Raw genomic sequence first — 21,242 nt, 5'->3', positions numbered from 1 at the left:
GCCAGCAGTCTGCAATACAGCTGCAGCTGGGTGTATGTCCCTGCACAGTCTGACACTATCCAATCAGTGCTGCCAGTGTCAGACTGTGCGGGGACACATACATTTGGTGCAGGGTTAGACCGCCCGTCTACATTTACATCATCTACAGGATTAGTAAATCCAGGGCCATCTATTGGCGAGCAAGAAATCCCTGGCACCACAGATTTTTTTTTGCTTCAAATTTTTATTTTTTTTTACAAATGTGAAACCACCCTTAGAAAGGTTGAAAAAAGTGATTTTCTAGATTCCCTCCAGTTATTATGACAACTAGAGCAGATCCACCCCCACAGCCATCAATGCACTCCGACTTCCGCCACGATGGGCAAGCAAACTGCGCTACAAAGATTAATATCAGTGAGAATTCGCAGACGCGACCGCCGATCGGAAATTCTTAAACTCACCTCCGACGATTACAAAGCAATGCACATGGCATTTTGAATATTACACGCAGGGCAGAGGTAATCTCACGGCCGCCACCAATGCTCTTCTCTGTAAGAAAACGTCATTTCAGCAAGCCACAAGTCATTTCTGCCGCTCCAATATGCAAATCAAGACTATAGATACTCAAACACCTCCAAGTTTCTATACCTCTAAAACTAATAAAAGGTCATTTATAATAAGTACCGTATATTCTGCATGGGGGGGGGGGGGTCATATCATAATTTATATACTGCAAAGCCAGGTGCACCAAATTGGCACAATGAGTCCTCTTGCGCTGTCGTATATTGCCTTAGGGCTCGTGCACACAAACGTATTTTCTTTCCCTGTCCATTCTGAGTTTTTTTGCGGACCGTATGCGGACCCATTCATTTCAACGGGTCCGCAAATAAAACCATCATACAACGTCCAGGAGCACATTCACGTAGGCCCGGAATACAGCTCTGAAGCCCAGAGTGATACCGCAACTCATGCTATAAATTATACATTTGGGCTACCAGTCAAGTGCAGCACAGTAAACAATGTAAATTCCAGGCAAAAGCCATGTCCCCCCTAGTCATATTAGGCATCAGTCAATGAAGAATTCGTGTTGGGTCCACGTGTCCTGTGTATTTCACGTACAATGCTCAGCTGAAAATTCATTTCCTGAGCATCTCCTACCAATGGACGCCATGTGCGTTGTGCAAGTGGCTTTTCACGGACCCGTAAACTTCAATGGGGTGTTTGGTCCACATCACAGACCAAAGTAGTGCACGTCTCTGTGATTCTAGAAAACCACCTATGTGTGAACAGACACATTAATAGGGTTGTCCTGCCATATATATTGATGATCTATTGTATATCAGGTCTGACACCCGGCCACTTCTGCTGAGTACCATAGTGGTCTCCTCCTTTTTTTGTTTTTACTGACAAGTCTAATGCAATTTTCTGTTGCCTTCAATAATGCACCTTTTAAGTAGTCCCATTTCTCCTGGACTCCATGTAATCCGTTCCAGTCTGATAAGGACTCATTTATGACTAATTTCATTTTTGAAAAGTCTGTTTTTCTAAAATCTAAAACTTTTGTTTTTGTGTGGTGGGACTCTTTCACAGTTCTTATATTAAACCACACTGACTGGTGATCACTAGATCCCAAGGTTTCGCCTACAATGACATCATATACCGAATCCCCGTTTGTGAATACCAAATCCAAAATGGCCTCCCTCCGGGTTGGCTCCTCAACCACTTGTTGTAGAGATAACCCCAGTAGGGAATTTAGAATATCTGTACTCCTGGTAGAACTTGCTATTTTGGTTTTCCAGTTTATATCTGGAAGATTGAAATCTCCCATAATGATAACTTCTCCTTTCATTGTCATTTTAGCTATTTCTTCAACTAGTAGATCATCTAGTTCTTTAACTTGACCAGGTGGTCTATATATCACACCTACACGAGTTACTGCATGGTTAGCAAACTGCAACGTAACCCAAACTGACTCTATGTTGACCCTAAGGTTACATCTACATGGGATGGAAGTGCTGCAGATTTGCCGCTGCAGATTTTTGTGCCAGTGCCATCAAAGTGGATGAGATTTTAAGAAATCTCATACACCTGCTGTCTGTGAGAAACAAAATCTGCAGCGCAAGTTGACCTGGAGTACAGATTTTAAAGGGAACCTGTCATCAACTTTGTGCTGCCCATACTAACGGCAGTATAAAGTACAGACAGGTGACATTTAGAAGTTAAAAGTAAGTGGTTGCCGAGAACCAACATCACAATCATTGCAGACTGGGCCTAGAAAAGAGTCACGGCCACCTGAGAAGAGTCCTGGTTATTCATGGATTCCTGCCCACCTGCTGATGGCTGACAGTCTTCTACCTAGTTTTCTCTCTTTCTCTCTAGGAGAGAACTGCCAATCATCAGCAGATGGGGAGAGAGCAGGAGATTAGGAATAACCAGGACTCTTCTCAGGTAGATCTGACTCTTTTCAAGGCCTGGTCTGCAATGATTATGATGCTGGTTCTCAGCAACCACTTACTTTTAGCTCATGAGTGACACAGCGCTGACATCAGCATTTCTGTCACTATTTTATGCTGCCCTCAGTGAGATCAGCATAAAGTTGATGACAGGTTCCCTTTAAGGGCAGGTTCACACCAAGTTTTTATAGAAGAGGGTGAGGCAGATTTTCCTGAAGGTTTTTCAGCCAAAGCCGCAGGTGTATCCAGCAGGAAGGAGAAGTCTTTCCTTTATATTACTGATCCCTTTCTAATCCACTTCTGGCTTTGGCAGGAAAACCTGCCTCAAAACCGCCTCCAAAAAAAACTCTGCTTGAACCTACCCTAAATTTGCAGCATGGCCGTTTATTCCAAGGTTTTTCCACTCTTTGCAGGGCATATTTTAATAATGTATTTTGCTGCAAATTTGCATTGAAAATGCTGCAAATTCCCTTATATTTTACAACCTACCTACTGGCAGATATGCAAGGTGTCTGCATGACGCCAGAGCTGACCCAGTTTGTGGTTAGCCATCTTTCCCAAGATATTCATAGCCCTTCCTCTCTTCCAATATTTTCATTGCTGGCCTAACTAAATACTGCACAAATATATTTTAAACAGCAAACGTCAAAAATGTGGTAAACTTATGCTGACAAGAAATACAAAAATAACTGTACAGTGACCGGACTGGTTATTCACTGTCCAGAGCAGATATGGGGAATAGAATGACAGCTGCAAGACCCCTTGGTACTACTGGACCAGAAGTGAGCCATGTCCAGGTTAGCAGAACCGCAGGTGGTCCGGTTGTTGCACTCATGGACACGGAAAACAAAATACTGCAAGTGGTAGGTTGCCAGAAAAATGTGTTAGCCAGTGTGCATTTAAGTCAATAGACCACCATGTAACACCTGCTGGAGCCACGTCCTTTAAACCCCCTGTATGGCATAAATACTCATACACACGACCATATATATTAAACCCGTGTGCAGATAGTCTATGGGGCCATGGACACATCCGTTTTTTTTTTGCAGATCTGTATGGTTGTTCCGCAAGTTATAGAGCAGGTCAAATTCTTGTCTGTATTTGCTAATGAGGATTGCCCTTTCTTTGGATGGGAGTGAGAAATCTATGAAATGCACAAGGAAAATGGCTTTGGAAAACCAAAGTACGGACATCGGCGTCTGCATTTATAAGGGCCCGTTCACACAAAAGTTTTTTGCGTTCCCTATACGGAACCATTCATTTGAATGGGTTTGCAAAAGATGCGGACAGCACTCCGTTCCGTGACCCCACAAAAATTATGAGTCCATTTTGCAGACAAGAATAGGAATCTCTATAATGGTCCTCCTGTTCCGTAAATTGCGGAAGGCGCGCGGGCGGCATCCGTGTTTTGCAGATCCGCAATTAGCGGACCACAAAACACGACACTGTCGTGTGAACAAGCCCTAAGACGCACTTTTCTCCCCAAAATGTCATTATGAAATCATTAGTATCCAAGGGACGCAGAGAGCAGCGAGTGTAGAGCTGCTAGCACTGGCAATACTCACCGCTCTCTGGTCTTCTTCCACGTAGTACTAGACAGCGGAAGACCAGCGGGCAGCGAGTACAGGAAGAGCACGCCGTCTGGAGGAGGAGTTTTATTTATTTTACTGTCTGTTCTGAGGTCTGATGAAGATTGGGTGTATGATCCGAGGTCTGAGAGAGATTGTGGGGAGGGGACTGTGCAGGCCATATATACCGGGAGGTCTGAAAGACTTGGAGTCTGATTGGGGAGGGGGGGGGGGGGGGGTCGTCTGAACTGAGGTCTGATAAGGACTGGAAGTCTGATTTGGGGGGGTCTGATAAAAAATAAAAAAAAAGCAATGTTGCGCAATATTTTTTGTAATGATAGTCAATGGTGACAAATGTTGTCATGTAGCCATACCCTAAAATCTAGGTGCGTCTTATAAAGTGAAAAATACAGTAATTGCTGGATATAAATGCAGGTAATGAGCACTGAAATTGCTGTATGCACCGTTTTTTTGTCCAGTGGAAATCCGGCACTCATGCTGGAGTGGATCCCATTATAGTCAGTGGGGTCTGGCAGTGAACGGTACTATCAGCTACGCTGCATCCAGTGGACTCCAGCAGGCTGTTTGGACAGCGGTAAAAAAAACCCCCTCCATATGAAATTGGTATGGCAGGGTCCCATAGACAGCTACGGGTGCAGTACTACTCCGTCATACTCAGTGCTGTAATGTGGTTACAGTCCAGCGCTCAGGTAGGTGCACACTGACAGGTAGCTGGGCGAGAACAGCTTCATGTACGTGCAGTACCGAGAGCACGCCATAAACACGTGGGGACATGTAGAAATCCAGAGACAAGATAGACATTGGATACTTTCCTCGTCACCAGTTGTTACATAATGAACAAATGCTATTCTCCATGACACAGCTGCGCACCCTGTCCTGCACTCCTGCCAGCTCGGGCGCTGCAGAAAATACAATGAAGCGTCTGTATAACTCAGAATTCATGGGCAGTAAACACCCAATTCTGCTGGAAGAATAAACAGTGGCGGTCAACAGGATTGTTTTTAACCCCTCTCTTCTCGCCCACTAGTGAAGTGTACACTCGGTCGGTGACAAAAAAAGGTAACGCCCCCAGATAGAAATGTCAGATCGCTGCAAAACACAGCATGCAGTTATGTCTCAGGCAGATATGTAAATTATTACAGGTGTGGTCTGATTAGAAACTGCGTCTTGCCACAAGATGGCATAAAGCTGCTTCCCTGGCTGCCCCACAAAAAGGCTTCCAGAGGCTACTTTTGGATAGTGTACGTCCTTGGTGGGAGATTGACTGCCAGACTTGCCTCTACAATGCACTCAAAGACATTTATTCCAATTGATAAACTTTGACAGGGGGCGCATCATTGGACTGGGAGAAGCAGGAAGGTCATTTTGATTAAATTACCCGCCATCTAGGCGGTTCTGACCTAGCCGTTACATGAGGGCATGCACACAAGATCTATTCTAAACGATCTTGTAAGATCTAATGAATCCACCATTGCACGTCTGGTGTAATTAGACATTTTTGGTGAAAAACTGCTTATGCCATGCACCAGAGGTATAGCTTACAACCTCTTTACCTCTATAGAAAACCTGTAAGAGCCCCCCGCCCCCCCTACACACTTTCCATGTTAATATCCTCTGCGGTGTAATCTAGGCCTCTCCCATAAAGTTCAGGTATCAGACTGCAGTTTTTTAGACATCTCTAGAACTGCACACGGTAAAATCAAGTATTTAAGCGCTCACACGCACACAAACGTATTTTTGGTCTGCATCTGATCCACATTTTTTGCGGACCCAGTCAATTCAATGCCCGCAAAAGTTGCAGACAGCCCAGCAAAAAAATAAAACAGAACATGTCCTATTCTTGTCTGTTTTTACGGACAAGAATAGGACAGTTCTACAGAGGGCAGAACGTTCCGTTCCACAAAATGCGGAACACACACACGGTATCCGAGTTTTGAAGATCCTGCGGACGGCAAAAAACGGTAACAGTCGTGTGCATGAGGCCCAACTCTGATGGCGTCTATAAAAGGGTTGTCTTACCTCAAACATTGGTTGCATCTCTCTAGGACAATGTTAGATGCAGGTCCTACCTCTGGGGCCCGCAGCTATAGAAATGAATGGGAAGCGCACCACGCAGTTCGGCCACTGCTCTATTAATTTCTATGGGGCTGTCGAAAATTTTCGGTGCTCCCATAAAAAAGGATGACTGGTGGTTTCTCATGCATGGTCCACTGTCCCTCAATTTCATGATCCGTTCTAGAGATGGGTATGGTTTCCAGAGCTGGGACCTGCACCTATCTAACATTAGTGGCATATCCTAGAGCAGGGACGCTCAACCTGCGGCCCTCCAGCTGTTGCAAAACTGCAACTCCCAGCATGCCTGTACAGCCTACAGCTATTAGGGCATACTGGGAGTTGTAGTTTTGCAACAGCTGGAGGGCCGCAGGTTGAGCATTCCTGTCCTAGAGATATGCCACCACTGTTTAAGGTGAGAGAACCCCTTTAAAACAGCTAGCGAGATACAGGAATCTTTTTGGGTCCCTGGTCGCAGTGTTTTTAGGTGTCATCATGCTCTCCTCTCTCAATCCCCACCCCCATTTAGAGACATTTGCTCACCCTCCTGTCCTCCTTCTGGACAGAGGTAATAAAACGGTTGACTGAAGTCTTGGGAAGACTATAGGCAACTAAGTCAGTTCTCCTTTGGACCAGTGACTGTGACATGGAACTGTCACACAACCGTATCCATTTTGCGGCCCACAAAACGTGGATCCTGTATGCATCCCGCACTTTGTTACAATGGGGCCTGTGAAATGACTATCCTGCAAAATGGACAAGAATATGAAATGTTCTATCATTTTTTTGCGGGGCCTGGAACGGACATACAGATGCTGACAGCACACGGTGTGCTGTCCACATTTTTTTGCTGCCCCATTGAAAGGGGCCCGCATCCGATCTGTAAAAAAAAAGTGTAATGGACGCAGACTGAAAATACAGTCACGTGGATAGCCCCTTAAACTGCTGCAGAGTCTGCTTCAGTCTGACGGAAAAAAAAAAAAGAAGGAAACTCCCAAAAAGAATATTTCCACTGCTGTATGTTTTTCCTCTGGACAAACCCAGGGCATTTTGTGTAATCATTTGGTGTCTATAAAAATGTTTTTCCAGTGTTTTATTAGTCTAATTACAGGAAGGCTTGAAAAATCCCAGGAAGAGAGAAGCCATAGGATTTTACTACTGGGGCCTAACTACAACCCTGTATACATGACAATCTAGAAATTTTAGCAGACTTCAAGCACAGGCCGGACTTAAGGCTGCAAGACTGGGGGTAGGCCTGGCATGACAGGCGTTTGGAGGGAGTGAGTTGGGAGGCTTAGGGTTAAGGGGTATTGCAAGGATGGGGGGACGTTAGGGGAGGAGTGTAGGGTTTAAAAAGGGCAGCGGGAGGCGGGATCAGGGTCATCTCGTGTGGGACAACAGTCTTTTAGCAGCCCCCTCCCACCCACCCGTTGGCTGCTGGTTGGGTAGGGAAGCTAGCGGCGGTAATGGTTGATGTGGTTTATGGGTGGATTTTGGTCCAGCAGGGACGGCATTGTCATAGCGGCCATGGCGGGGGTGGGTCCTTGGAGTTGGTGGTTATGGTGGCTCTGGCGTGGTGGGGAGGGAGCCAAAGGGGCTCTGGACTCCCCAGGTATTGGATGTTTGGGTGTGATATGGCAGGTATCTGCCCCACGGTTGTTGCCCATGGTTACCGGTTCTGCCTCCGAGCTGGCGTTTATCGGCTGGAGGTAATTTAATTGAGGGCACGGGCTGTTATCCGTCAGGTTTTACGGGGCTCCAAGGACCCTCTCCGTGCTGGGCATGTTTCTCTGTGGTCTGGAAGTTTTTTCTTGGGCGGGGGGCCTTCAGGTGGGAAGGCCTTGGATTGGTTATGTTATATGTTATTTATGCTTAAATTATTATTATTAATAAATAAATGGCTGCTGTGGCCAATAAAATCCACCAGTGGAGTTGTGTCTTTATTTGGGGAAGGAGGGGAGAGTGGGAGGTAAAACAACTGGACAATACGCTGGTCAAGGACAGTTCTGCACCAGGGCAGATATCATCACAGGAAATTAGAGAGATATCCACAGTATTTATGACACACATCACTGCTGCTGGATATCTACTGTCCCGGTGATAAACCACTTTATGCTGGGTCGTGGTGGACTGTAGTATAATTTAATTAAAGGGGTTGTCCAGGGTTAGAAAAGCATGGCTGCTTTCTTCCAAAAAATAAATAAATAAATTAATCAATCAATCAGACAGCATTTGTAGACTGATCCGGATGCGGATCAGTCTTAGGCTAGTTTCACACTTGCGGCAGGACGGATCCGACATGCTGTTCACCATGTCGGATCCGTCCTGCGGTTATTTCGCCGTGCCCCCGCTCCGTCCCCATTGACTATAATGGGGACGGGGGCGGAGCTCCGGCGCAGCACGGCGAAAGCCACCGGACTAAAAAACCTGACATGCAGTAATTTTAGTCCGGCGGCCTTAAGCCGTGCTGCGCCGGAGCTCCGCCCCGTCCCCATTATAGTCAATGGGGACAGAGCGGCGGCCCGGGGGCACGGCGAAATAGCCGCAGGACGGATCCGACATGGTGAACAGCATGTCGGATCCGTCCTGCCGCAAGTGTGAAAGTACCCTAACAAATGCATTGCAAGAACGGATCAGTCTTTCCGGATGTCATCCGGAGAAACGGATCAGTTATATATTTTTTTCACATTTTCACCGGTCTGCGCATGCGCAGACTGGAAGGACGAATCCGGCTTTGCAGTATTTTCAATGTAAATTAATGCCGGATCCGGCATTCCGGCAACTGATCCGGAATTTGAGACGGAGATAATACGGCAGCATGCAATGACATCCTGATGTATCCTGAACAGATTTCTCTCCATTCAGAATGCATGGGGATAAAACTGATCAGTTCTTTTCCGGTATTGAGTCCCTATGACGGAACTCAGTGCTGGAAAAGAAAAACGCTAGTGTGAAAGTACCCTTATGTGCGTCTTTCCAGGTCCTTCACAATGTGCATTCCTAATATCTTTATGCAACTGTTATGTTCATGTAATATGCCTGGTTCACCAGCAGGTGGCAGCAAACACGACAGAGCTGTACTTAGAATAGAACTTACCATTCCATTCTAATCCCCCTCTGGAGAGGAGTGGGCTAGTCCTACTTCCTGCAGGAAGGGTGGGGACCAGTTGGTTCCAGTCTAGATTACCCCCAGCTAGGGGAAAGGTGTGCAGGGGCATGTCTCTGTTGGACGTGCCCACGCCAGCCAGAGCACCTTAAGCTCTGCTGGCCATGGAGGCCAAAGCTGGAAGCCTCAGGAGCCAGGAGGAAAGTTCCCTGGCATAACCTAGAGTCAGACTACAAAGTGAAGTGCAGCATACAGAAGAAGCAGAGTTATACAGCCAGCCTGTCAATACAGCAGAGTCAGAGAGAAACAGATATAGTAGAGTGGAGTTTGCCTGCCAGTTTCATGCTAAAGCCTTCTGGAACCAAGATAAAGCCTGAAATCTGTTTTGGAAAAACGTTTCCCTAAGTAAAGCTGCTATTGAACTTCATCTCAAGGTCTGGACTCAAGTTCTTCAATAATCCCTCAATTATTTCCCTATTTATTGCTTTGGAGCCAAAACCTGGGGTCCAGCGGTATCCAGGTAGGAGCACCGTGACACACAAAGACACAGGCTGCACTATACCACTCAGCTTTCCTACACCTGGAACGCGTTATAGGAGGGCCCTAGGGGGAGGCGCCCGTTGCACAATGTACTCTCTACAATGTCTATCACAGGGGGAGGAGATGGCGCGCGCAGTGCGCATGTGCCGTCTCACTTCTCTCTTATGTCTGCTGCAAAGACCATAGACAGCAGCAGCAGACAGGACTGCACACGCCGTCTCCCCATACAGCTGATCGGCGGGGGTGCCGGGTGTCGGATTGGATATTGATGACCTATCCTGAGGATAGGCCATAAATAGTAAAAGCTCGGACAGCAGATCTGTCCCTATGACACTGGCTGACCTGTTACATGTGCGCTTGGCAGCTGGAGGCATCTGTGTTGGTCCCATGTTCATATGTGCCCGCAGTGCTGAGAAAACTGATGTTTTAATATATGCAAATGAGCCTCTAGGAGCAATGGGGGCGTTACCATTACACCTAGAGGCTCTGCTCTCTCTGCGCTTTAATTGACAGTACCGGGCAGTAAAAACGTCATATTGCATGGTCCTGTCAAAGTGCAGAGGTCTTGGCAGTTACAGAGAGAACAGAGCCTTTAGGTGTAACGGTAACGCCCTCATTGCTCTTAGAGGCTCATTTGCATATAATAAAAAAAATTAATTCTCAGCAATACAGGCACATATGAGCAGTGATGGCCAGTTCGCAGTGTTCGCCCGCGAACACATGCGGGCTGCCATCTTTTCTCACAAGTCCGGCGAGGCACAGGTAAGCCCTTACCTGTGCGCGAGCCGGTCTGAAATCAAATGCGGTCACCGGGAGCAGGCAGTTCCGAGAGCAGCCACCGGGGGCCTTCATTGGGCTGTTCTCGGAACTGCCTGCTCCCGCTGACCGCATTTGTTTCAGACTGGCTCGCGGCACAGGTAAGGGCTTACCTGTGCCTCGCCGGACTTGTGAGAAAAGATGGCAGCCCGCATGTGTTCGCGGGCAAACAATGCCAACTGGCCATCACTGCATATGAACATGGGACCAACACCGATGTCTTCAGCTGCCAAGCGCACATGTACCAGGGCAGCCAGTGTCATAGGGACAAAACTGCTGACAGATGCCCTGTAAAAGTTCAAATAACAATAAATAAATATTATTATATTATGCAAAAAAAAATAATCATGACATAAAATACGCAAGTCTTCTCTACAAATAGAACATACTAATAATAAAGAGCACCACCAGTGAAAAGGCTAAACGTCCTCTGTTACCAAGAGACAGCCTGCACCAGCCACTAAGGGGTTAACTCAACTCAAATTAGAAATCGTTCAACTATAAAGTAATGATTTTCAACAAGGACGTCTTCGATTCCTTAAACTGCTCTGGGAGCTGGACGATTTTCACCCTGAAAACTCGATAGCCTCATCCTTGGCAGTGACACACAAACATAACTATAGACCGAAGAGAACGCGACAAGAGACTTTAGGTCAAAGGACAGAGGAACTTGGCGAGCGTCCCATGGGCTGGGCCCTGCGCCCAACTATTTGCAATGCAAATCAGTAAGAGAGTGTCCTGCAAAAGGAACCTTACACAATAACCCCGGCCCTGCATAAGCGTAATTACATGCTGCCGTCTGCCGCCATCAAAGGCTTTCTGGAGCATAAGCCATAGCCGTACGGCAATAAAATATAATCATTTTGTTCTGGGCGGCGCCACCCAGAGTCAAAGTGTAGTGTGTCAGGAACCAGTGTGCGAGAATGGCCGAGATATCACATAATCGGCACTCCAGCTGCTGTGAAACTACAACTCCCAGCATGCACACTTACTTGGCTGTACTATGGCTGCCGATTACGACGCACACACGTCTGGTACAGTTATATGGGCTTATGTGTACTTCTCTATATACGCAGATGCGCTGGTTTTGGAGGTGCTGTCGATGGATTATACGGGGTGCGGTTATGGCTAGGCTGAAAAATGTACTACACTGCATATTTCTTCTGAAGGCACACCCTAATAAAATAGGCTGAGCACACCCACATAATACATCATTATATCAAAATGCTAAGGCAAATCTGGGAATACATATAGATCTATCAGATACGTGCTGTAGCCTGAAGATGCTGGGGGCCCCGTGTCAAACATCTACATCTACCCACCAATGCCATTGCAGGCCACCTTATAGGAGAACATGCAGCACATCTACCCTCAGGGGAGGTTTTGGTGGTGGTGGCATCAGCTAAGAGTTTTGTGGTAGTCCTCACGGTGGCTCACATGGTTCCATGACTTGTTCTGTCATTCTGGTGGACCTTATCGAGATGCGAGACTCCGGAAATCCGCCATCTCGATAAGGTCCACCAGAATGACGGAACACCGGCTTGACTATAGCAAACAGTCTCTTTGGGCCCCTTTCACACGAGCGAGTATTCCGCGCCACGTGACAGATGAATGTGACGTCAGGTGGCCTAGGAAAAGCAGAGAGAAGGCTGTGGCTCTACTCCTAGGTGTCGGACCACCACCGATCAGATACTCCTCTGGATAGGTCATCCGTGTAAAACTCCCACCAGCGGATTTACAATCCGTATATGGTCCGAAGTTTATGTCCCAGAATACGCTGCTATTGTTAATGAATGGAGCCATTTACATGGGCGTATAATTTACGTCCGTATTTGAAATCCAGAGCATGTCCGAGTTTTGTGCAGATTTGTTTCCAAATACGCACATTACTGTCCGTGCACTCGTGCAGTGCATAAATAAGGAAGAAATACGCATGTAAATCTTGAAGCAATCCTGATGGTATATCATCAGGAATCCTGAGTCGGTATACTGACAGATCTCAATACGCTTGTGTAAAAGAGACCAATATTAGAACATTGATTGTTTAGCAGTGAACCACTGGGTCACTGCAAACAATCAACATGATATGGTCTCCGCCTTCATCTGCAGGCTGCCAGTTTGTAGTGGTCCTGCCACCAATGCAACATCTTTATCCCTTATTGCGGGGATCAGCAACCTCCGGCACTCCGGCTCTCCTGAAACGACCACTCCATTCACTTCTATGGGAGTTAGAAGAACAGCCGAGCACGTTGCTAAATGTGCTGCAACTTGACAATATTCTGTATGTTGACCCTTGATCTAGGAGACGCAGGAGGGGGTCAGCCTTGTTGGTTTGGTTACATGCAGGAAGCAATGCATATAGTATATACAGTTGCAAGAAAAAGTATGTGAACCCTTTGGAATGAAAGCGATTCACACCAGACATCCCAAGAATATTGCTGAACTGAAACAGTTCTGTAAAGAGGAATGGTCAAGAATTACTCCTGACCGTTGTGCACGTCTGATCTGCAACTCCAGGAAACGTTTGGTTGAAGTTATTGCTGCCAAAGGAGGTTCAACCAGTTATTAAGTCCAAGGGTTCACATACTTTTTCCACCTGCACTGTGAATGTTTACATGGTGTGTTCAATAAAAACATGGTAACATTTAATTCTTTGTGTGTTATTAGTTTAAGCAGACTGTGATTGTCTATTGTTGTGACTTAGATGAAGATCAGATCACATTTTATGACCAATTTGTGCAGAAATCCATATCATTCCAAAGGGTTCACATACTTTTTCTTGCAACTGTATGTAGGGAACACAACTGTATCAAAAGTTATGGATTGAAAGTTACCTACCAAACGGATGCATTTACCACTGAAATTGCACCTTTCGGAGGCGTTTGCCTATTTAGATTTTTTAGACTATGGGCTCATGCACATGACCGTATGTATTTAGCGGTCTGCAAAAAACACGGATGACATCCATGTGCATTCCGTATTTTGCGGAACGTTACAGCTGGCCCCTAATAGAACAGTCCTGTCCTTCTCCGTAATGCGGACCATAATAGGACAAGTTCTATTTTTTTGCGGAACGGAAATACTGAAATACGGAAACGTAACTTCCGTTTTTTTTTGTGGACCCATTAAGATAAATGGTTCCGCATACGGTCCGCCAAAAAAACAGAACAGACACAGAAAGAAAATACACTCCTGTGCACGAGCCACAATTCAGAAGTTTTCCAACTTCAGGTTTTTCCGACCTATTTATGTAGGTGTGTCTTTTTTGTACCCGATTTATTTGTAAAAACGTTCTAATTTCTACTCCACCCCAAGGCTGGCATACTTTTCTTCATCAGTTGTGAGTGGCACAAAATTTTGCCTTAAAAGTCACACTTTCATGGAGACGAGTGCCTATTCTCAGCTCACTGGCGCAACATTTTCACTTGTATACTAGTTAGACCAGTCCCAGTAAATACGAACCGGTCATACTAAAAAATAACCACCAGAGGTCAGACTAATAGTAATACGCCTAGTCTAATTAATGAAGTGCTATGTCGACTTTTTATAAATACTAGGAAAAGAAAGCCACTTGAAGCAAATACGCATCACAAATTTTTCTCCTAAAACAGGCGAGCTTGATAAACATGCCCCAATAATTGTTTTAAACGAGCGTTCAGCTGACAGCCGTCTCCGCACCATCCCCTGTAAGGCTCCATTCACACGTCCGCACGACCTGAGCGTCTTTGATATGCGCGTTTAACGCGCGTTTTTGACGCGCGTTTTTGACGAGCGTATTTTGCAATAGTAAACGCGCGTTTGACGCGCGTTTGTGTGATTGACTGCAATGTCCTATGGCCACAAACGCGCGTCAAAACGCCCCAAAGAAGCTCAAGTACTTGTTTGAGCGTAGGGCGTTTTACAGCGCGTTTTTCAGCGCTGTAAAACGCTCAAGTGAGAACCAGGGCCATAGGGAAGCATTGGTTTTCATGTGTTGAGCGTTTTACAGCGCGTTTGAACGCGCTGTAAAACGCTCAAGTGTGAACCCAGCCTTACAAAAGCACTCTCTAGTTATGTACACGCAAGCTCAATCACTGTTTAAGTAAAAGCGACGCAACATTCTTATGTACCTATTATTTCAATTATGCACCATTATCAAGATCTCTGTATGAGGTCAGTGAATGTAAACTATAAAAAAAAAAAAAAAAAAATCATTATATTTTTATCCTATTATTTAAGTTTACAGGGGTTTTCCAGGATTAGGGAAGCTTCAGTCCAAAAACTGTACTACGCCTGTCCACAGGTTGTATGCGATACTGCAGCTCAGCCTCATCTACATTCCTCAGAGGACCTGAGCTGCAATACTACTGTAAGGCCTCATGCACACGACCGTTGTGTGCACCCGTGGCCGTTGTGCCGTTTTCCGTTTTTTTTCGCGGACCCATTGACTTTCAATGGGTCCGTGGAAAAATCGGAAAATGCACCGTTTTGCAGCCGCATCCGTGATCCGTGTTTCCTGGCCGTGAAAAAAATATGACCTGTCCTATTTTTTTCACGGCCAACGGTTCACGGACCCATTCAAGTCAATGGGTCCGTGAAAGAACACGGATGCACACAAGATTGGCATCCGTGTCCGTGATCCGTGGCCGTAGTTTAGTTTTTATACAGACGGATCCGAAGATCCGTCTGCATAAAAGCTTTTTCAAAGCTGAGTTTTCACTTCGTGAAAACTCAGAACCGACAGTATATTCTAACACAGAAGCGTTCCCATGGTGATGGGGACGCTTTTAGTTAGAATACACTACAAACTGTGTACAAGACTGCCCCCTGCTGCCTGGCAGCACCCGATCTCTTACAGGGGGCCGTGATCAGCACAATTAACCCCTTCAGGTGCGGCACCTGAAAGGGTTAATTGTACTATCATATCCCCCTGTAAGAGATCAGGGCTGCCAGGCAGCAGGGGGCAGACCCTCCCCCCCCCCTCCCCAGTTTGAATATCATTGGTGGCCAGTGCGGCCCCCCCCCCCCCTCCCTCTATTGTAATAATTCGTTGGTGGCACAGTGTGCGCCCCCCCCCCCTTCCTCCCTCTATTGTAATAAATCGTTGGTGGCACAGTGTGCGCCCCCCATTGCCCCCCCCCCCCCCTCTATAGCATTAACAACGTTGGTGGCCAGTGTGCAGCCTCCCATCTCCCCCCCCCCCTCCCCCCCATCATCATTGGTGGCAGCGGAGTTCCGATCGGAGTCCCAGTTTATTCGCTGGGCCTCCGATCGGTAACCATGGCAACCAGGACGCTACTACAGTCCTCGTTGCCATGGTTACTTAGCAATAGTACAATAGTAGAAGATTAATACTTACCTGCTGCTGCGATGTTCGTGTCCGGCCGGGAGCTCCACCTACTGGTAAGTGACAGTGACAGGTCTGTGCGGCGCATTGCTAAATGAACCGTCACTTACCAGTAGGAGGAGCTCCCGGCCGAACACGAACATCACAGCTCCCAGGTAAGTATGAATCTTGTACTATTGCTAGTAACCCGCTGCCACCAATGATCGGGGGGGGGGGGGGGGGGGGGGCGCAAGATGGGAGGCCGCACACTGGCCACCAATGTTGAAAATGCTATAGAGGGAGGGGGGCCAATGATTGCCACCAACGATTTATTACAATAGAGGGAGGAAGGGGGGGGGGGGGGCGCACACTGTGCCACCAACGAATTATTACAATAGAGGGAGGAAGGGGGGGGAGGAAGGGGGGGGAGGCGGGGGGGGGGGGGGCACACTGTGCCACCAACGAATTATTACAATAGAGGGAGGAAGGGGGGGGGAGGCGGGGGGGGGCACACTGTGCCACCAACGAATTATTACAATAGAGGGAGGAAGGGGGGGCGCACACTGTGCCACCAACGATTTATTACAATGGAGGAAGGGGGGGGGGGGGGCCGCACTGGCCACCAATGATATTCAAACTGGGGGGGGGGGGGGGGGGGGTCTGCCCCCTGCTGCCTGGCAGCCCTGATCTCTTACAGGGGGATATGATAGTACAATTAACCCCTTCAGGTGCGGCACCTGAGGGGTTAATTGTGCTGATCACGGCCCCCTGTAAGAGATCGGATGCTGCTAGGCAGCAGGGGGCAGTCATGTACACAGTTTGTAGTATATTCTAACTAGAAGCGTCCCCATCACCATGGGAACGCCTCTGTGTTAGAATATACTGTCGGAAATGAGGTTTCACCATCTAACTCATATCCGACAGTATATTCTAACATAGAGGCGTTCCCATGGTGATGGGGACGCTTCAAGTTAAAATATACCATCGGATTGGAGAAAACTCCGATCTGATGGTATAAAAGGGACTCCGGACTTTACATTGAAAGTCAATGGGGACGGATCCGTTTGAAATGGCACCATATTGTGTCAACGTCAAACGGATCCGTCCCCATTGACTTGCATTGTAATTCAGGACGGATCCGTTTGGCTCCGCACGGCCAGGCGGACACCAAAATGACTTTTTTTTCATGTCCGTGGATCCGCCAAAAATCAAGGAAGACCCACGGACGAAAAAACGGTCACGGATCACGGACCTACGGACCCTGTTTTTGCGGACCGTGAAAAAAAACGTTCGTGTGCATGAGGCCTAACACCCCAGACTGGTGTTACCACTTCTGCACCTTGCTACTGTCTCTATTTGTCTAACCTCATGTCATCTTATGCATTTATTCCAGGTCCTCCACACTGTGCATTTCTAATGTTATATAACTGTTTATGTAATGTGCCTGGTTCACCAGCAGGTGGCAGCAAATATGGCAGAGCTATATTCCACCTTCGATTCCATTCTAACCCCCCCCCCTGGAGAGAGCTGGGAGAGTCATACTTCCTGCAGGAAGGGTGGGGCAGAAGTTCTAGTCAGTCTAGCTTACCCCCCTAGGGGAAGTGTGTGCAGGGGCACGTCTCTGTTGGACGTGCCCACACCAACCAAAGCACCCTAAGCTCTGCTGGCCATGGAGGACAAAGCTTGAAGCCTCAGGAGGAAAGTTCCCTGGCATAACCTAGAGTCAGACTACAGAGAAGAAGTGCAGCATACAGAAGAAGCTGAGTTACACAGCCAGCCTGGCAGTACAGCAGAGTCAGAGAGAAACAGATATAGCAGCGGAGAGTTTGCCTGCCAGTTTCATGCTAAAGCCTGCTGGAACCAAGACCATAGCCTGAAACTGTTTGGAGAACGTTTATTCAAAGTAAAGCTGCCATTAAACTTCATCTCAAGGTCTGGACTCAAGTTAATATTTTATCCCTCAATTATTCCCTCTATTTATTGCTTCGGAGCCAAAGCCTGGGGTCCCGCCGTATATATGAAGAGACATTTTAGAGTACTTTCACATTAGCGGCAGGGGAGTCCGGCATGCTGTTCCGGCGGGTGAACAGCCTGTCGGATCCGTCCTGCCGCTTGTTCACGTGTGCCCCAGGACTGCCGCTCCATCCCCATTGACTATAATGGGGGCGGAGTTCCGGCGGCAGCGCATGGCGAGAGGCAGCCGGACTAAAAGTACGACATGCAGCCTGCCAGACTCCCCTGCCGCTAGGAGGAGTTATATATAGAGGGCCCTTGGGGGAGGCGCCGGTTGCACTACACACAACCCAGGGAGGCACTGCTTCCGTAAGAAGCCCTGATTTTCTCATGTTAGATAACACCTTTATATAGCGGAAACACCCTTTAAAAGGGGACTTGCAAGCTACATTATTTTATTGCCAGTTTTTTGGCTTGTACAATAAATTTTTTCTGGCTTTTGTTTCCTATAGAAAAAAAAAAAAAGTCTATGGGCAAACGTCTGGAAAAAAAAGTTGCAAGGCCTCTTTTTGCGACTTTTACTCCATTAGATAATATTTAGTGTTTGTATGCTTTGGCCCAGACAAATTTACTAACATTTACACCTGCAAAACAGTCATAAGGGGCAGGGTGAAGAGTGATGAAAAATCCAGCCGGAAAAGCTGCACAGAAACCTGCCATATTACAGAGGTTTTTGCTGCGAAAAAAGCCAGCGGACTTCACCCTTTCCATTAAGAAGGGTTAAATCTGCAAGAACAATCCGCTGTATAAAATTGACATACCGCAGCTTTTCTGCGCTTTTTCATGCAGCATGTGAATGACAATTTAGACTTTCTCATCCACTTTACTAGTACAACATTGCAGATTTGCCACACGAAAATCTGCCAAGGCAAATCCACAGCTCATCAGTCACTCGTGACCCCGGCAATTTGCGGACCACCCTGCACACGACTGTTGGCCGTTTTGTGGTCCGCAAATTGCGGATCCGCAAAATACACAGAATTACTGGCCCCTAATAGAACAGTCCTATCCTTGTCCGTAACGCAGACAATAATAGGACATGCTCTATGATTTTGTGGACGGCACGGAACAGACGTGCGGATGCGGACAGCACATGGAGTGCTGTCCACATCTTTTGCGGCCCCCACTGAAGTGAATGGGTCCGCATCCGATCCGCAAAAAAAGCGGACCCAAACCACGGTCGTATGCTTGAGCCCTTAGGCCTCATGCACATGACCGTTGTGTGCATCCGCGTCCGTGGTTCCGTTTTCCTTGGACCCATTGCCTTTCAATGGGTCCATGGAAAAATCGGAAAATGCACCGTTTGGCAGCCGCATCCGTGAGCCGTGTTTCCTGGCCGTGAAAAAAATATGACCTGTCCTATTTTTTTCACGGTCAACGGTTCGCGGACCCATTCAATGGGTCCGTGAAAAATCACGGATGCACACAAGATTGTCATCCGCGTCCGTGATCCGTGTCCGTGATCCGTGTCCGTTTTTTCCTATCATTTCAATGGCAAACTTGACTTAGATTTTTTTTTCATTTTTCATGCCCGTGGATCCTCCAAAAATCAAGGAAGACCCACGGACGAAAAAACGGTCACGGATCACGGACCTACGGACCCCGTTTTTGCGGACCTTAAAAAAAACGGTCGTGTGCATGAGGCCTTAATGTTGGTGAAAAACTTCTCCAGTAAGGGGCTGGAGTAGTTTTTACACCAGGAGCACGGACTGCCGGACGGGTGCGTAATTTATGGCGAGGCGCGTGGGGTGGAGGGGGAACAAAGACTGGCGTAAAACGCAGTTTTTTTTAAATATCGCCCAGTGTTTTTTTTTCCTTAAAAACAAAATAAAAATGTAGTATGAAACCACCTGCAACTCACCCTTCAACCCATGGTTGCACCCTGTGGGCAATGAGTGCACATACCATACGTTTTGCATAAACCAAATAGGCGTCGTGTGCGATTTACTCCTCGCTCTCAGGATATACCGTAAGGCTACGTCTACACGACGACAATAAGTCGCGCGACAGATAGGGCACAACTACACTGCAACATTTTGTTGCACTAATGTCGCGCGACAATTTTTATAATGGCAGTCTATGGTGTCGCACTGCAACATGCTGCGACTGCGACGCAACAGTCGCAGAAAAATCCATCCCAAATGTATTTTCTGCGACTGTTGCAGCATGTTGCAGTGCGACACCATAGACTGCCATTATAAAAATTGTCGCGCGACATTAGTGCAACAAAATGTCGCGCGACAAATGTCGTCGTGTAGACGTAGCCCAATATGGGAGATGTCGCACATTTGCTAAATATTTTTGTGCGCTTAAACCCGTCCGCTCAATATCTGCCTTGACATAAAATGTTGGTCCCAGCTTTGGCGCAGGCCTAGGTGTCATTAGGAAGACTTCCTGGACATGGGCGCCACAAAAAAAAAGCGTTCACTGTGCCCAAGCATCGACCTGATGACCGATACCACACAGAAAGCACGCAGCCCATGAAGCGAGGCTCAGTAGGAAGCGATAGTAATAAAAGTAACAGTAAAAGTAACAGTGAAGCAATACACCAACCTCTGTGAGGCTTGCAGGCGGCGGCGTCCTCCTCATACTGTCGTGTCCTGCAAGGCTGCACCGCACCTGCTGCCCCTGTCACTGGGCAAACTCCACACAAGCCGAGGAGGTTCACGACAGAAAAGAAAATATAAAAATATATATATTATATAAAAATAAGAAAACCAATAATCTGGAAGCCCAAGTGTGTGCAACACCCTGAGCTGCTTCTGTCAGAGGTCTCACCAGACTACAACTCCCAGTCCATTAAAAAAAACTTGTTTTCTGTCTTGTTTAACTCCATAGAGTCGTCACTTCCTCGTGTTCTGGGCTCCCCTCCTCCTCCATCTCCTCCTCCTCCTCCTCCTGTGGTAAAAATGAAAGCACAGGAATCTCTCTGTGCTGCAGGCATCGCCCTGACTTGCTGACTGTTGCACTCACTTTGTTACAGGAGCCATGGAGATGATGACCCCCTCTGTCAGCGCCGCAGGGCAAACACCTTGGTAAATGTCAACCTGGTTTAGTGCAAGGTTTAGTTTTAGAATAAAAAAAAGAAAAAAAAAACATTTAAAAAAGGATCCTAAAATTTTTGCAGACACCAGAGAACATGTTCAGACACAGAGGACTCCGGCGCAAGAACAGTAGGAGGGCCCCATGCTCTCCAGATGGTATTCCGACAGAATGCAAGTTGCAGAGGAAAATAAATAAATAAAATCAGCAACAAAAATCCATGTGAGTTACCGTACATGCTGATCTTGGGTCTGATTATTTTTTATTTTTTTGCAGATTTCACCCAGGTGTATTGCAAAGGGTAAAATTGGCCTTGGAAATCCTCAGCCCTAGGCCTCATGCACATG

General features: G+C 47.1%; 1 protein-coding gene across 1 annotated transcript in view; it reads right to left on the bottom strand.

Moving 5' to 3' along the window:
• The window catches only part of MIDEAS (mitotic deacetylase associated SANT domain protein), a 98,608-nt gene extending 78,065 nt beyond the window's left edge, over positions 1-20,543 (bottom strand). Inside the window, exon 1 of the transcript XR_005774871.1 lies at positions 20,407-20,543. The gene's annotated coding sequence lies outside the window, so the exon portion shown is untranslated. The remainder of the gene's footprint in view (positions 1-20,406) is intronic.
• Positions 20,544-21,242: the final 699 nt, after the last annotated feature.

The sequence above is a fragment of the Bufo bufo genome, chromosome 11 (assembly GCF_905171765.1).
Source record: "Bufo bufo chromosome 11, aBufBuf1.1, whole genome shotgun sequence".
Classification (NCBI taxonomy): Eukaryota; Metazoa; Chordata; class Amphibia; order Anura; family Bufonidae; genus Bufo; species Bufo bufo.
The sequence above is the reverse complement of the archived record's forward strand: the minus strand, read 5'-3'. Positions and strand labels throughout refer to the sequence as shown.